This window comes from Rhinolophus sinicus, chromosome 3 (genome assembly GCF_057876585.1).
Source record: "Rhinolophus sinicus isolate RSI-liver-muscle chromosome 3, RSI-T2T, whole genome shotgun sequence".
NCBI classification, from domain to species: Eukaryota; Metazoa; Chordata; class Mammalia; order Chiroptera; family Rhinolophidae; genus Rhinolophus; species Rhinolophus sinicus.
Window position 1 is genome coordinate 196,354,118 of NC_142503.1, and position 18,954 is coordinate 196,373,071.

Consider the following 18,954-nt stretch of genomic DNA (forward strand, 5'->3'; position numbering starts at 1 on the left):
ATGTATTTATTTTCTTACTAAATTTATTGGGGTGACATTGGTTAATAAAATTATACAGGATTCAAATGTACAATTCTATAATACATCATTTGTATATTGCATTGTCAATTCTCCTTCCATCACCATATATTTAACTCCCTTTACCCTCTTCTACGATCCCCTCCCCTTACCCTCTAGTAACCACTAAACTGTTGTCTGTGTCTATGTGTTTTTGCTTGCTTGTCTTGTTAGTTGCTTTCAGTTCTATATCCCACGTATGAGTGAAATCATATGGCTCCTAACTTTTTCTGTCTGACTTAATTCACTTAGCAATATAGTGGAATATTACTCGGCCCCAAGGAAAAGTGAAATACTGCCATTTGTGATGACATGGATGGATCTTGAGATTATAATTATGCCCATTTTATAGGTGTGGCAACTGAGAGTCAGTGAGCCAAAGTGACTTCCAAAGGCCTCAAGCCCAGGCCTGTTGGCTCCATATCCAAGATCGACGTCTAAGAGATGGCTCTTCCTGGGCCCCTGCCCCTCTGCCAATGCCCTCACTGCCCCCATGATTCACCTCCCATATGTCCACTGAATTGAACAGAAACCCTCACGGTGACTTCTTTCCACCACCTTCCACTTAGTGTTTCCTTCCGTCATGAACGCTGAGGCTCTTAGTCCAGCTAAGGCTCAGCTACGTGAAAGGGCTGGGCTGCAAGGTCATAGGGGCAGGAGTGAGAGGAGAGGGTGATAGGAGAGCTGTGGGGAGCAGGGGGCACCTCACACGTGTTACAGTAAATAGGCCGTGTTCCGCAAGTGGTACCTGGAGTACATAGGTTAACACCCTGGTGGAGTGTGCGGGTTGCCCAATTCCCAGATTAGGGCAACCCAGCAGTTTTCAAAACCCACTGCCATAACCCCCATCAAGTAAGAGCAGTAGCTCCGTGGTAATGTGTCAGCACACAGAATCCCAAGTCTCTCTCATTTTAAGGACAGCACGTTCCTTTGCTGTCAGCTGGGTATTTCGACATGCCAATAATCTGAGAGGCAATTCACCCCTTCAGTTTATAGCTAATCTCTCACCCAATTTCATCCCTTCTACGGAGCCAGTCATTCTTGAAAGTGTGCTCCTAAAAATAAATGTCCTTCAGATAACCAGGGACACTTTATGTAAGGTGGCCAGCAACTGGCTCCTCCGGGGCTGGGAACATCCGCACACACGACCACGGCCAGGCTTGCCAAAGTTCGAGGGTACTGTTTGGCATATGGGCTGTAACTGCTGCTGGCATTTCATTATTACAAAGCATAATCAGCACTAATAAATAATGCATGTGGACAGTACAGTCGTGCAGTAACAAGCGTGCCGTGCACACAGTAGGGCAGCTTTTCCTACAATGCAGCTCCTGGCCCCTGACGACTCAGGGGTGGGACAGCCACGCATCGTGACAGGGACACAGTGGGTGAAGCTCCCCGCGTGCTCGGGTGGGACCCTCAGAGTGACTAGACAGGTGTCTCCCCTGTGTTACCACATTCCAGCCTGACGGTGATGCCATTTATTTTCTTTAGTTTAGAGAGAGGAAACTGAAGGCCAAGGAAGATAAAGTGCCCTTTACTTTAGTCGGGCTAACACTGGATTCTGATCCCATGAATTAGATTCTTTCCATTTTGCAAAAAGTTTCAACCCGTTTTCTTGCTCTTCCTCAATTTTTAGGTTAAACTAAAATTTCTAAAATAGATTTAAGGGGAGCCCAAAGTGTGTAAGCACTTCCTTAGGACTAGGCAGTGTGTAGTGCATATGTGTTAACTCATTCAATTGTCACCTGGCGTCTGTATCGTGATTACCCCTATTTCTTAGTTTAGGGAACTGGGGCACAGAAGTTGGGGAACCTGCCCTAGGTCATACCGCCAGTTAGAGATGGGGTTTGGATTGGAACCCAGGTAACCTGGTTCCCAGGCACTCACAGGGCCACTTGGCCAATTAGAATCTGACACAGCACCTTCTCCATTTGCTCTGTCCTGGGAAGGAATCTTCTCAGGATGATAAACTCTGCCACACATCACCCATGCCGTTTCCTGATCTAACACACAGAGAGCACCCCCTGTATCTTCTTCCTAATGACACATGTCACTGTACTGTTTTCTGATCACTGCTGTAACAAATTACCATGACCTTTGTAGCTTAAACGACACCCCCTTATTACCTTCTAGTCCCATAGGTCAGAAGCCCAACACAGCCTTCCTTAGGCTGAAATCAAAAAGCAGGGCTGCATTCCTTCCTGGAGGCCTTGGGGTAGAACACATTCCCGTGCCTTTTCTGGCTTCTGGAGGATGCGACAGCCATGCCTCATGCCCTCTTCCTCCATTTTCACAGCCAGCAACACAGCCCTGCTCTGATTCTTGCTTCGTGCTCATGTGTTTCTACCAAAGCTGGGAAAGCTTCTCCACTTTTAAGGACTCGTGTGATTGGTCTGGGCCCACTTGGATAATGCAGGAGCATTTCCCATCTGGAAGCCCATATCCTTCATCACATGTGCCAGGTCCGTTCAGCCAGGTAAGTCACAGGTTTCCCGGCTTAGACACAGACAACTGTAGGGGTCCATTATTCTTCCATTCACTGACTTTAACTTTGGTTTAAGGAAATCTCATGGGATCTGGATGTCAGCATCAACCCATCAATTATGAAAGGTTTTTTGTTCATTAATTCACCAAACACTTGAATGCCTGACCCATAAGATTTAATAGCACCACTGCTGTTCATTGAACCCAATTATCAGCATTGATATCGTTACCATATTAGTTACCATTTGCATATCAATGTAAACATGTTTTCAATTCATCATGTGATTGGATAAAACCAGGCCATGTGTGCAAAAGGGCGTTTTAAGGAGGGAATTCTGTGCAGCACGAATCTTGACTAGAGGCTGGCTGATGGAGTGATTGGTAAAGCACTGGGGGCCAGGAGACGCCCGTCAATATGTGAGGAATGACAAGGAAAGCAGCCCTTTTGCTATGACTCACATGGAGCAGAAGGATCTGAACTTCATTTAAGCTTAAGAAAAGTTGATGATTTTATTGCTTTCCAGATTTATAAAGCTACTGGAGATTCCTGAAGGATGAATTACCAAGGATGAAATTGTTGGCCGAGCCCAGATGAGCAGATGAGCCCGCTGCTGGGGAAGGGAGAACGAGGGGAGGCCAGGCAGCCTTGTACTTATGCACATATCTGCTCCCCCACAGATCCCTGAACAGGCAAGAGCAAGGGCTGGGTGGCACATTTTCTAAGGTGAGACGCAGAACGCTCGGCTTTGCAGTATGCCGGGAGAAGGAGGCCTCTTCCCTGGGCTCTGCACGTGGAAGTGACTGTGTGACTTCAGGGCTTTCCTCGGCTTCCGTGAGCCTCAGCATCCCCATCTGGAAAGGGAGCCAAGTGGACACGATGGAACCCTGAGGCCCTTGTATCCGGAACCCACACGGTTGTCTCTCAGCAAACAGCACCTAGAAAGAAGCTGCATTGACAGACACCGTTGAATCCACAAGTGATTTGTCATTGTCCTTTAGTTAAGTGCTTCTCTCATTTTGATGTTCTGTAGGTCCCTGGGGATCTCCTGAAAATGCAGGTTCTGATTCAATGGTTTTGGGGTTCTATCTTTCTGGTCAGCGACCAGGTGATACTAACACTGCTGGCTGGTGGCCCCCACTCTGAGTAGTGAGGTTTGCACCCTGCTGGACGCTACAGTTTTGTTGACTTGCCTGACCTTCTGCTCTGCTACCCCTTACTTCCCACAGCCTCAGGCCAGCCAGGTGCGGGCTACTGGACTCCCATTATTTAGAACTCTTTTAGTTGCTAGTGATGGGGACACAGTGAGAATTAGCCAGGGCTGTGCCCCGGCAGACACTGCATGTGAAAGCTAGAGAGCAGCGTGGAAAGCTTTAGTCAGAGATTTGGTGCAAAGCACTTCGTCTCCTGCCTCTCGCCCCCACTGCCCTCTCTTTATCGGCCGTGTTTCCTTCTACTGAAATCGGCAGACAGGACAACAAGCAGTTACAGGCTCACAGTCCCCCAGCACCAAGCGTGAAATCCTGAGTGAGGTTCCCAACTGGCCTAGGTTAGTTCATGAGCCTGAAACAATCACCTGGGAGTCAGGTGTGTGTGTGGGGGGGGGGGGGGACGAGGGGGTGCTAGATTAATCCCTGTGACCGGCAGGCAACTCCCATTCTGCTCACAAAGTTGGGGCTTGGGGAGGAGAGGGTTCCCCTAAAAGGGGTGTGGCTCAGGGAATTCCTGTGCATGGCTGACCCCGTACAGACTCTGAGAATGAACATCCCGGAACTGTTTCTGTGTCAGAGCTGGTGCTGGCGATTCAGGGCCAACAGTCCTTCAGGCCCCTTTCATTTCTCTGGAATAAAGGTCTGTCCCTCCCCTACCTGGGGCTATGCCGGGACAGAGCTAACACGTGTGCCAGTCTGCAGTTTGCCTGGGGCAGTTCTGACCTGTTTCTGTTGGCCTGATCTCATTATGCCCAGCACCCATCTGACTTGCACCCTTAGTCGGCAAGTTCATGATCGTGTGGCTGGTAGGGCATCACCTTCTCAGGAGATGAGTCGCTAAGAAGTCTTGAAGAAGCCTGGGTTTGGGAATCGGGCACGTGGGAGTTCAGAGCCCACCTCGTCTCTGTGGGGTCTTGGCAAAGTCACTCGCAATTCACTGGAAAGTGGGCTGCAGGGAGGAACGAATGAGACCACTGGAGTCCCACCTTTAGCCTGGCGTCAGAAATAGGGCCATACATCCTTCCTGCTTTTCAGGAGCTTCAGCTTTCACCCCAACCTCCTGTCCACAAGCTTGAACGCTGACAAGCCTGGGGGAGCTTATGCTGGCGTATTTTTGCCCATTCCTCTCTGTCAGCTCTGGGACTAAAAGACCCCCTGTTCTGGAGGCTGTATCAAGTGGATGCCTTCCCCAGGCAGTAACGTTCCCATTTAAAATCGGAAACAATTTGACGATCTTTATTGTTGCCACTATAAATCCTATTGGACTCACATCAAATGGGACAAATTTCAAATTTCACCCATGAGAATTTTATCGGCTTTGCATCCTATTCAGAGAGCCACGGTGGAAAATGGATTTCAAAATTGTGTGCACTGCATTTTGAGGCAGAAATATTTTAAAGCCTGAATGCATAATCAAAAATTGGCATAGGGCGAATAAACCGTACTGACCCATATCGATGAATGAGATCAACTCCAGACTTTTACCCAGAGTGAGTAGAATTGCTTATCAAACTGATCTCTTCCTATATTCTCATAAATTACAACAACGAAAAGAAGAGATGGGACTCCATCCTGCTGTTTCTTCCTGAATCTTCCCTGAGCGACTTTCTCTCACTATAGCTGCATAATATGATGACAGGAATTTGTAAATCATTATGAACTTCCAAACTATGTATCTGTGACTTACAAATTGGTAAATTAGAGAAAAAGGCATAATTTTATGTCTACAAATTTTGAAATGGACAACATCAGGTTAGGTTTAAGCAGGTAATAAAACACAGAGATAATCTTCTCACAGTTGAAATGTTTCATATAATACCAGAAACATCACAAAATACCATACGATGGCACGTTGACTTACTGTCATGCCTTTTACGTTCTGCAATATTCCTGAATATCGCTTTTGTTCAAAGTTATCATGTTGTCAATTTTCTAATCTATTTCCTAATCTTGAAAATGTGCCCTGATTTCTATTTCACTCAAGCCAGTAATAAGATATTGTTTTCCTGTTTTACCATCAATTTTCCATGGTTATCATGGTGTCATCATTTATTATTGTTTATGGTCCCTAATATACATCTTGACGTCCAGGGCATATATTGTAAAACTCAGTGAAAATATGTTGAACATTCATCAGGGCTGGGGCATGGAGTTGTTATCATGCGTCATTTCTTCATAAAGCACTGATGGCATGTGATACTGCGATGACTTCTCGTTCACTCAGATATTTCTCATGCTGTGGCTGTACGGCAGGCCGCGTGTCGTACGTTCCAGGACTACAGCGATGAAGGGGACCCAGCCCTCATCTTGCAGAACTCGAGGTTTTGTGGGGATGACAGACATGGGAACAGGCAAGCACAATATTGAGTGATTAAAGCTAATCCTTACAATTGTATATGACTGTGGAGATGACAAAAGGCTTTCACATTTATTATCTCACTTGATCTTCATAGTAGGTCTGGGAGATAAGGACGACACTTACTATTAACCCTATTTACCAAACAAGGAAGCGGCTGGCATTGGGCCTGTTAATGACAGAATCCTCACTCATGAGTTACGTCTCAGTCTGGAAGATGAAAACGAGAAGGAAGCTGGTGGGGTTCCCTGCTGGGCAGAAGGTGATGTCACAGCAGAGCTCTGTGTGGGGCTGGGCAGAGCCGATGGCTGAGGCCCCAGGCCTGGCAGGGCATCTGACCAGCCAAGACCTTTGAATCATGGGCACCCCTCCCCGGCCAGGCCACATAGTAATGACCTTCCAGGAGAGAGGGGGCTGACCAAGACCTTCATGGAGCTCCCACTATGGAAAAAGAAAAAAATATACATATATACACAGAGATATTGTTGGATTTAATCCTTAATGGAACTATAGTTAATTATCTTTATTTTACAAATCAGTATTCTGAGTTTCAGAGAAAGGAAGTAATCTCTGAAACTTAGGATCAATGGATTTTTATTGTAATAAAGAGAAACATCAGAGAGTTCGGCAATGAACTGTTCTCTCTATAGACAGATATATATATATATATATATATATATATAGATATATATAGATAGATAGATAGATAGATAGATAGATAGATAGATAGATATAGATATAGATATACATATATTTATAATTTGTATAATTAATTTTACATACATCTACCTGTATGTATGTCGATACAGGTATAAATACTGAGATATTGAGAGAGAGAGAGAGAGAGAGAGAGAGAGAGAGAGAGAGAGAGACAGCTATCTTTCTAACTTTTTGTTGAGCACACTTACTGAAAAGTGCACGTATAAGGATACAGGTTAATGCATTTTCACAAACCAAATTCACTCATGGAACCTTCACCCAATTCAGGAAGTTTGGCTTCACCAATCCCCCAGGAAGCCTCCCAGGTCCCCTCCATCCCACGCACCCCCTAAGGCTCACCACCATCTGAGTGCTCACAGCCTGCTTACTTGTGACTGCTTCTGGGCTTCACACTGATGGAAGCAGGCAGTGTGTGCACTGCTGTGTCTGGCTCCTTTCACTCAATATTTTGTTTGTCAGATTCAACCTAAGTATGTATTTTCCTGGAGGACTCAGCTGAGTCCTGTAGGTGAGCTTTTAACTCAAGAGGGGTCAGTGTGCTGGGCTTCTTGGTTTGTATTCATGCCCTGACATTTCAGTAAACCAAACCTACACACCAACATTAGAAGGCGCAGGGGTACACGTTAACGGGAAGCCAAGGTTTGTGTCCATGGCAGTTCCATCACTAGCTGTGTGGCCTTAGACAAAGCCCCTACCTTCTCTGTGCTCAGAATCTTGGGTGATTTGCCAGGGTTTCTCCCCATTAACGATTTGATGCAGTATTTCTGGATATAGTGTCCTATCGGACAGAATCAGGACATCCCCTCCAGAGCCATAAGTGTTTGTTTTGTCCAGTTACATATCTCTTTAGACTTAGGAGGTTCACTCATACCTGTTTAGTAATGGGTTAAGGTTGCTTTTCAACAGATTCCTGTCAACTTAAGAAGGAATTCTGGCAAGTTCCTTGCCCTGGACGAGCGTGAAAACACCCTTGCTGGTTGCTGGCCCTTCTCTTGCCAGGCTCTTCTCCACAGGATGTGCAGGAATCACCCATGACCTTTCTAAAAACAAACTCAACGATGACATCCCCCTACGATCTCCATCAGCGCCCAGCGCTTATGGGATAGACACCTAGTTGCTCAGCAAGTCTTTCAAATTCCTTTGACCTTTGGCCCAACCTACTGTTGGGGCCTCATCTCCTGTCATTTCTCAAACAAACCCTCCTGTTGGGCACCAACCACAGACTCTACCCTAATCCAGCTTCTTCTTTCTCTCTGCTTGAGACGTCCTCCCCCAACAATTAGGGGGGACTACATCTCAACTGCAACAGGGTCTGCAAACTATGACCTCCAAGGCCAAATCCAGCCCACTGTCTGGGTTTGTGCTAAGAAGGGTTTATGGTTAAAAGAGTAAAAAAAAAAAAAAAAAATTAAAAAAATGAATATTAAGAATAAGAATAATATTTTCTGACACATGAAAATTATAAAAAATTACAATTTTAGTAACTATAAATAAAGTTTTACTGGAACATAGCCATGCCCATTCATTTATGTGTTGCCCACGGCTGCTTTCATGATGCAACAGCAGAGCTGCCTGGTTGTGACAGAAACTGTGAGACTGGCAAAGCAGAAAATACCTACCGGTTGGCTCTTCACAGAAAGTCTGCTGACCTCTGACCTATAGTCATAGTACTTTGTACACATTCTACTTTCCCAGTTTATATATATATATATATATATATATATATATATATATATATATATATATATATAATTTTACCTTGTGTACCATGCTTTATTCAGTTTTGTATTCTAGCCTCTAATGCAGAGCTTGGCTCAGCAATATGTAAATAAGTGTTTGCTAGTTTGCCTCTGCTGGTTTGGTCCTCAGTTTAAGTTAGTGGCTCTTAAGTTGAACTAAGTGGTGGTTAGCGCATGTGCCCAGAGGTTGTATGGAGATCGGAGTTTACGGATGCAGTATTTATGTTAACAAATGGGAAGGAGTCAATCTACCTCAAGTGAGCAGGGGTTTATGATTGGCTATTGAGTACTAGGCATTGTATGAGGGAATACAAAGTTCATGAACATAAAAACCACGAACTCTCCCCTCAAGAAGTCTACCCTTTAGGGGGTGAAGACAGACAGCAATGGCTGATCTCAACTCTCTTAGTTAGGTCTGTGTCTCTTGAGAGAGAGAGACAGAGAGAGGACATTCTTTCAGAAGTGGAAGGGAATTTAAAAACCAAGGGATTCAGTTCTGTGTTGTGATCGTTCTCCAGCAAATTGTTTGAATTTACTAATCTCAATTTGCACATTTGGAAAATGGGCTGGAGGGTAAAACAGATCAAGTCTAAAGTCCCTTTCAGCTCTAATTATACAGATACATTTATTGTTATTTTATTATTTTATTTAACTTTTTGATAGACGTCTTTCTAACCAATGGCATTCAGCATCTGCTTGTTTGAGATGCATGCATATATCTATTCTAAAGGCATTATTTCAGAGGCTTTCATCATAAAACCCAAGGGAGACCTCACTATCTTAAAAAGTCCTATAATACATAAACAAAAGACTCTCCATGTCTATGAGAAGATAAGGCTATATTTCGAAGTTCATTTTTTTAATTACCAAATCACTTCAAACAGTTTCCAAACGTAATAGGAACAATATGGTGTGCCTCTTGATGTTGGCTTCTACAATTAGTGTGTTATTAATTAAACTCTTGAGTAATATAATAACTTGACGGTTAAAGCCCCTCTTTGCATTTAAAGTACGTACAAACTGTGGCTCCAATTATAAATAAACTCTACTGCTATGGGCTTAAAAGTGAAAATTTAATTATTCAGAGCAAATTATTCAATCGATGCTCTATTCTGAAGAGATGCTCCCTGAATAATCTAGTGGGTTCAGTATGAATGTGTCTATAGTAGAGTTTCATAGAACAGGTCTTCTTGCACGTCTCTCTGTTGCTCCATCCTCCCCACCCTGTTTGCTTCTGCTCCTGACTGAAAACGCAAATGGGTCCTCCAGGCCTCCTGGTTTGTCCCATCTAATCCAACCCCCCTCCACTCCATGCTGCTGGAATGAACACCACGCTAAATATGATGTGAGCATGCCCACTTAACCAAGGCTTTCCATAAGTCTGAGAATGATGTTTAAACCCCTCTAGCTTTATTTACTCTTCCTTGTAAGGATATGCTCCACCCCGCATGTCTATCCCCTAAGCATCTTAGCTCACACTCACCTTTTGCTCCCCTGCACCAAACCCATCAACACCTTCAATAAGCAAAACTGTTTCATGCCTCCAATCCTGTGCACACGCAGTTCCTTTTTCCTGGAATGTCATTCCTTCTGTGGTGAATTCCTGTTTGTCTCATGGTACCTGACACTGCTCATTTTGGTCAGTTAGTGATGGAGTGACGATGTTTCTTAGAGACAAGTCCGAGTCAGAAGGAACAGAGTGTTGAATGGCACTAGAGAGCAGGACTTCTGGGGCCATCTCAGAAAAAGTCTCAAGAGCCCAGGCTGTGTCAGTTATTTACACCACTGAGGGATTCCAGAAACTTAGTTGTTCCTCCAAGGTCATTGGCTTTGGTGACTTCCAAGACCTGTGATGATTACCTGAGGTGTCAGTTGCTCGTCTACCTAAAGGCCTGTAGAGGATAATCGCTCTACACATGAAGGTGTGGCCCAGACTCAATGCAGGGTGTATGAGACCAGAAAATAAGGATGTCGGGTACAGAACCTCCCTTGAGAAGTTCATCACAGAAAATGAAGAACACACACAGATAACTTGGGAACAAGCCAAGCAGTCCAGTTGCCCTAAGGATGGTGTAGATAGATGGTTCTGAAGATTTAAGAGAGAGATTGACCAGCTGTGGCTGAGGACATTTCCACAGCCTTCATGGAAGAAGGGGCACTTGTGTGACGGATGTGAAGACCGGTTAGACTAGTTAGTTGCATAACTATCCACATGTCAGGCAGCACTCATGCCCTGTCCATGGGCTCTGTCTCTTATTCACATCAAAGATGTGGGGGGCTTTTTTTGTTTGTTCAAGGGGATATCTTGATACAAACCAGTGGTTTTCAAACTCCCATCCCTGGGCTTGACAACTTTCATGACTTTTGCTTTTTCTAATCTATCATTTATGCCACTGTCTCATTGTTCTTCCTTTTAATGGAATCATTGTTTTTTACATGGATGCATTTTTTTGCACACATTCTATATTGTATTTTTCAGAGGACAGTAGTATCCCATGGCATCAATTAGAGATGAAGGTAAAATAAAGACAATGCGAATAAAACATTGCTATGAAACTCTAGCTAGATGTTTCTGTCTTCCCAGGTGTGAGCCTATGGCTAGCCATCTCTCTGTTAAGATGGGAGATTTAGAAGTCTCTGTAGGAAGATGTAAATATATACATACCTATTAACCCTAACCTGAAGCTTTCTCCTTGAAGCAATTGAAATGAAGTTGAAAATGACAGACATTTTTCATGATGTGATTCAGTGCTATCTCATGCCATTGCCAGGAACTGCCTAAAACCATCTCCGTTCCCATCTGTGTAGGGCTGTGAACTTGGAGAAGCATTGGTAGGAAGGAAAGAGCACTGGGCCCACATTCAGAGACCTGGTTCTAGTGCCAGGTTGGCCACACACGTCCTTCAGCCAGCAATTGAACCACTGCCTTGTAGGACATTTGGTCCACAGCAAAGGGTCCTTGATATTTGGTCCTGTCCAAAACATTCACACTTAGAAAATGTCCCTGGGGGCAAATAGCCCATGACGTTTATTTATACTTTTAGTTTACAGGATTAATGCATACAAAATACTATCATGTTTCACTGGCCCAATAATTGTGCTGTGGCTGTGGAGTTATTATTGCCAATAATAACTCTCCTTGCCCTGGTAGCCTAGCTGGTAATGGCACATGAGCTAGTACAAAATGCCTCTGTGGACATTTTGGACAGGACAAAATGTTGCTAATTGGACAACTGAGATGCCGTGTCCATGTGTCCACAACGAGAACAGTGAACATTATATTTATTTCCATGGAGTCACTCATTCATTACAGTTTCAATGCCCATTGTGTACCTACCCTGTACTAGGCCTTTTCCTGGGCTCTGGCCATCATGAAAAGCAGATGAGATACTGGATGTAAAAGCACATTGGGAATGGAGAAGCAGCCATTACCATCACCATAAAAATAAGCTTTGAAACAGGGTCCTTCCTGTGCTGATACTATTCCCAGCCGCCCACATCACGCCTGGGAGGGGCTTCCTTGGCCCTGGAGTTAGACCTTCCGCTGCTCCCCCGATGCCTGGTCCTGAAGTCCCTGATGTGGCACTGTCTTTGACACACTGGTCTGTACATCAGGGCAAGTCCTGTTACTTCACATCTGTGCCCATTGCAATTAATATGTAAGTAAGATACAATTAGAAGCTGAAGAGAATAACAGGAGGGCTGTGAAAATATTTTAATAATGTGACCATGCTTCAACTTTTACTTTGGTTTTACGTGGCGTCCTTCATTATCTGCAAGGGACAAATGGCAGTGCACTTCAGAGGTCTGATCAGCTTGAGCCTTAAACTTCTTAATGATGCTGAGAGGGAGGCTGCCTGGTGCTTCTCGGCACATTCACAGCAGGAGGACGATGAGCGCTCTGGATTCAGGGATCAAAGGCTGGCGTCCGTCTCACCTCTCACCTGATGCCTGTGCCCTTGGGTAAGGCACTCCCCTGCCCTCAGCTTGCTTTATCTTCTGTTGGATGTGGATAGTTCCCCTGCCCTGTCTATGTCTCGGGAGCCCGTAGGCTTCAGTGAGTGTGTCTCAGACCCGGACAGTGTGGGGAGAAGACAAGCCGAGCCCAGCATTTCAAGTATTTTGGAATCTCGCCCCAACTCATCTTCTTAGCAGACTGTCCTTCTCTTTGTTTTGGTTCTTTCCAAAAGGAAAGGCTTTGCTAAGGCCTGCAACTCTGCATGCCTACCTCTACGTCTTCCAATGTGACTTGTCTTACAAGGTTTCAAAATTCACCTTTTCCCTGTCGCTTTTTCAAATTCCCTCAGCTGGAAATGATGTCTTGTCCGCACTGCAAAGTTCATTGGCATAGTCACTGGATATTTCCCCACCGTCCGCCTGTAAGAGAGCAGTTAGCGGCTCACCATTTCCTCTTCCTCCTGTGCTTGCAGCCAGACTGTATATCCTGGGCCCCCTCGCAGAGGTGTGTGGCCATTGCTGAGTTCCAGCTGAGAGGATGTCACCAGAAGTGACGACCACCTCTTCCAGACCTGGCCGGGAAAACCTCCCATGCACCATTCCTCATGCTCCTGCCCTGCTGGCTAATGCCCGTGTGCGTGGAGGTTCTGGGGACCATGTTTTCAAGACAATGGAGACATGAGGTAGGAGTCGAGAGCCTGCACCATCCCTTGGAGTACAGCTGCCTGTCCATGGGAGTATCCGCTGTGGAATTCCCATGAGAGTGAGTTACACTCTCGTCATGTTTGAGCCATTGTGTATTCCAGGGCGTGTCTGTTACAGCAGCAAGCACTGCCTTGTGCATCCTGATTGAAGTGAGCTCCTCTAAGGCCCCTGCTCAGAGCGTGCCCTTTCCTCCCACTAATACTGTGTGTAATTGTTTGCTAAACTATAGATTTGGGGAAGAGTATGATAACCTGAAGGGCATAAACTCATTGTTTTATTGTCATGTAGTGACAAATGCATATCTTCTAAGCTAACACCCAGGTCTGAAGTCACCAACTCAGAATTGCATTTCCCATTTCCCAGCAGAGCATGTAGCCCAATCCAAAGATCCATGTGAGAAATAACAGAATGAAGGGTGACTGTTTTCTATCATGGGATGTGTAATAAGCATACGTATGCCCTAATTTTGTGGATTGTTGAAATGTATTTTCTCACCTGCCTGCCTGTCTTCCTTTAATTTCTTCATCAATTCAGCCAAAAAACTTTTGAGTACCTAGGACGTGTCTTTTACTCCAAGTAAGAAGAAAACCATTGGACAGGTTTAAATAGAGGACTAACGTGACTATCCTATAACCACCTCACTCTGGCTGCCATGGTGGGAGTAGATTCTAGAACAATAGAATAACGGACGTGCTCGATGTCTGTGCTGTCTAGTACAGCTACCGCTAGCCCTGCATTGCTCGCCAGGTGGGCACTAAGCACTTAAAATGTAGGTGGTGCCATTGAGAAACTGAATGTTTCTCTCTCATTTAAATTATATTCGAATTTATGTAGCCATCAGTGCCCGTGGCTCTCACATTGGACGGTGCAGCTCTGGAGGGACAGTGGCTAACAGGTGACCAGCTGGGCTGTGATGGTACTAAAGGTAAGGGATGAGGTGCCCTAGGCCTGGGCCTAGGAGAAGCCATGGATGTGGTGAGAGTCATCACAGCTGAGGAGATTTTAGAAACACAGCAATAGGATTTCCCGAGCGAGAGAAGAGGAAACTAGGATTCCTGTAAGACTGCGGCCCAGCAGTAGAAAAGATAGAGTTGTCATTTCCTGAGCGGGGAAGACGAGGGGAGAAGATGACAAATCAGGAGTTTAGGTCTGAGCCTGAGAATTGTGGGCTTCCCGGTGAGTAGCGTGTGGAACTGTGGAGAAGGTAGGTGCCTATACGTGTCTAAGCTGGTACTGAAACGCATAGGACTAAATATCACCTGGGGAAATGGGAATGTAAAGAAAATAGTCCCTTGAAGCCAGGCCCACTGAGTCTGTGCAGGCATGGGACCCCATCTCTGTTTGTTGTGTGAATAGACTGGACAGCAGCCTTTCATTTCCAAATGTGGAAACACAGTTTTTCCCCTTTTCTCTCTGTGAGTGAGCAAACTGTCATTTTAGCAGGGGCCAGAACAGTGAACAGCTCTGTGAAACTCTTTCTATGAAGAATTCGTGAAGATGGAGGCTCTGAGGAGCGAGCCTGTGTGCGCTGGAGTTGGGAGCAGCCCAGGAACGCACAGCCAGCCCTGCCCCTCTCGCCAGATCGCTGTCTGTTTCCCTCGGACGTGACCTCCAGCTAGAAGCCACACTCAGGGAAAGAGTAAAGAGCCTTCCTCCTTCTCGCTGCCTTTCAGCAAGCACCCTGTGTGGGGTCAGGCTCCCCTGCCCTGTCTTCTGAAGCCCCGGGCTGGCTTTGGGAGTCTGAGCTTCAACAGGGAGTTCGTTTCCACGCCGATTCTCCCCATGAACCCAGGCTGTAATAGGGCAAAATGTACTCCAAAACATGCTGCTTTATTTGTTTATTATTATTATTTTTATAAGCGTTTATTTGAGCCCACTGATAACGTATGCCAGGGAGCGAGATCTCAAATGTTCCCTAAGACGTGCTGCTTTAAATAAATGCATGTAGCTAATAAACGCTGTTTCTGCCACAGATGTTTCTCATAGGAACTGGAGTGCCAAAGGGGAGTTTAATTAAAAGCTGACAATCCCCAGGTCCGGAGTTGGCATGCAGAGCCAGCCTGTGTCTGCAGGTGAGGTCCCTCTTGTCAGGCTTGTGCGTGGAGCTTGTGAGGCAGCGGCCGGGGCAGGGAAGGTGTCCTTTGAACAGGTGCCCAAAGGGCCGGATGCCGTGTTGCTGTGGGGACGGGCGCGGCAGGAGGGCTCTCCTGCTATGAAGAACTGCTCACCGCGTCAGGGAAAGAAGGTTTTCGTTCCTTTTGGGAAAAATCTTTGCTGAGCGCTGCACTGTGGGTCAGGCACTGGGTGAGCATGTGACGTGGGGATAAAGGAACACGGTGTTTCTGGCATTCATTCCTTGGCTTGTTCATTTAGTCAACACTTACACAGCCCTGAAAGTGACCAGCGCAGCGGCCACAGCGTATTACCATAGGTTACTTTGCACAGGCATCATTGTTTTCCCCCAAAAGATGTTCAAGTCCTGACCCCCAGAACCTGGGAGTGTGACCTGGTTTTGGAGATAGGATCTGTGTAGATGCTCACGTTAAGATGAGGTCATTAGGGTGGGTGCCCATCACATACCACTGTGTCCTTATAAAAAGGGGAAATTGGACACCGATACACACACAGGAAGAACGCCTGTGAAGATAAAGGCAGAAATCGGGGTGATGGTTCTACAAGCCACGGAGCACTGAAGACGGCCAGCGGTCACCGGAAACTAGCGGTATCTGGAGCAGCCGCTCCCACACAGCCCTCAGAAGGGCCCATCCCCACTGACACCTTGATCCCCGACACCCCGCCTCCGCCTCCAGGACTGCGAGAATAAGTTTCCGTTGCTCTAGGCCATCCAGTGTGTGGAACTCCACTCAGCTGTCCTAAAAACCCGGCATGACAGCCCAGCAGACAAAGCCAGGCTTTGTTTTTCCAAATGGCACCATGGAAAGGTGCATGGAAAGTCCTGGGGCAGCTGGTTCTCCGTGGGAACCCTGGGAGGACCTCCAGGCTCTCTCTGAACCTCTAAGAAGACAGTCCCCACCCAGCAGGCCACGAGCAAGGACAAGTGATGCTGTGCTCAATGGGAAGAGGGGACACGAGGCACAGTGTCCTCCCTGGACCTATGTCCCCAACAGAGTGAGTACTGGAAGGGACAGAGAAGCAACAGAAGCGCACAACAAAATGTTCTCAAGACATGGGAACAGAGGTGTCTCATAGGAGGCAGAATCTCAGAATCTCTCTAATCTGACCCGCAGCCCAAATACTTTTTTTTTCCCAGTAGACCTTTCCAAAGTCATGGGTTATGTTCCTTGTTAATTTCATTCACGTCACTACTTTTGGCCCCTAAAACCCACTACGTGCTCTCACTTTTAATTGACGACATCGACAGAAATAATGATACTTACGAACATACCTCCATCAAAGGAAAGAATTAGGATTTGTAAAAAGAAAAGCAGGGATCTATCTTTTCTTCTAGGTCCCATATTCCTCAAAGACAAACAATGGAACATTTATTTTTGTTGTGCCCAAACCTGGCAAACTGGATGGAGAGATTTCAGTCCATTGTTTCCCGAGCTCTGGCATGTGTCTGAGGTCAAACAGCAGTTCCAGGTCAGAGTCAGGGGTAGGGTCTGTGTCCTCTGCATGTTGGACTGTTTATCATCCAGAAAATTCCAGTCCGGCCAGACAAGATATTCAAGGTCACACTCAGAATTATGCGTGTTTTCTAAGGACAATTGCACACAGCTGCAGGTTTGTCTTGATGCTTAAGTTTAACAGGTGAGGGTTGCCATCTGCTGCGGTGGCTTGTGTGGTTGGCCTTCACTATCAAACTATTGGTCAGCGGCTGAGACCATCACATCAGTGGGTTTATACGTCTGAGGGTCACTGGTCTTGCGCCTCTGGGACCCCCCCCCCTCCGGTATCACGTCGGGGTTAACCTAACATGTCCTCATGGAATCTTGAAAGGTCGCTTCCATTTCTGTTTTAGTACTCATTTTCATAAGCTCTTTTTTATTTTATATTTTATATTTAAAAAACAACAACTAATAATTATCAGATATGTATTATGTGCCAGAAACCCTGCAAAGCACTTTATGCACTTTTTTTTCCAGTTTCAGGTGTAGAAAACAATGTAATTGTTAGATATTTACACTCCTCACAAAGTGATAACCTCCCCCCCCCCAACATTTATTTTTTAAAATCACCAGATACTAATCACACCCCCAGACACGAAGCTTCCATTGGTCAGCAGACCTGGCCTACAGTGACGATTCCTCATTTAACTCTTCCATCAGCCCTGTGACTACATCACCCCTATTTTATGAAGGAGAAAATTGATGTACAAAGGAGCTCACTAAATTGGTCAGCCTCGTAGCTGAGACTCAATGCCACCGCTGCGTACTCCACAGGCATGCCACACTCCACTTGGTGCCTCTTCCTTCTCTGGGACGGTGTTACTCTGTACTGGGGTGATGTTGGCTAGGCCGCTCTACGCCCTCAGCTGCTTTGCCAGCTGAATTTCCAAAACAAGATAAAGGAGGCCCTAGGAGACAAAGGAGGGAACTGGATCACAGCCACTTGCACTGAGAAGGGGGAGGCAGAGGGGGCAGACATGTTATCGAGGACAGAAGTTAGGAAGCAGGAAGATGGGGTCTCTACACCCCGGTCACCTCTCTGACCCTGTGCTCATGGTGAACTAAGAATTGTAGGTGCAAAAAGTGTCACCCACCATAACAGCTGAAATGTGGCACTGGGGTTGAATCCAGAAAACAACCTTTTGAATAAACTCGGTGGCCACCTGCAGGAACCTTCTGTATGTATCTAATTTCCACACCCTTGTGGATTTCTAGCCAGTCCTAGTTGGCAGCCCAGAAATCCCAGTTTTGCTGTGTGCTTGCTATTTAATACCTAGTCTTGTCCCCAGCTGTGTTCTGCAGACCTGCAAAAATCGAGCAAAAATCCAATAATGTAGGCGAGGAAAAAGCATCCAGACTGGCCGTGCCTTGGGCACGCATGGGACAATGGAATAGAGATGGAGGAACAGGTTTGACCCTGAGTTCTGCCACTTACAGGCTCTGTGACCTTGGAGAATGGATTCATCAGCCCTGAGCCTCAACTTCTTAATTTACTAAAAGAAGAGTTCTACCACCCAGGACTCTCCTAAGGATTAAATAAGGCAATGTGCGTGTGAAAGGCAGTTTTGATGGCTTCCCTGACGTTTCTCCTATGCACGGAGTGAAGCCCTCTTTTGGCTTCTTCTTTCTCTCGTCCACGTCTTTCTGCACAAAGCCCAGCACTTGATAATGACCTGTTTACCGAGATCGCCTATTCCTGTTGTCGGCATGTGGGAGGGCCCTGCAGAGACAAATAGGTGTGTGTCACCCAGAGGGGCTCCTATTCTAACACAAAGAACAGATATGTAGGGACAGACAGTATCAGTGTGGTTGTCAGCACTGAGAGCTCTTACAGACGAAGAGACAGACTGGAGAAAGCCCAGGACGGGCTGATTCCGCCGATGGAGAAAGTCCAAAAAATGGTCTTAGACCTAAAGAATGTGATCCATGAGCTGAGCCCAGAGGGGCAACTTGAATATGTTAGACTAAGACATGCACAAAGGGAGGTTCTGCCCAAGTCACACAGGACAGAAAGGCAGAGCAGAGAAAGGAACGGCCATCTTGCATTTGTCACCCGGAGGTGAATGTGAGTCAAGCCTTGGAGGGTGATGAGGCTTTG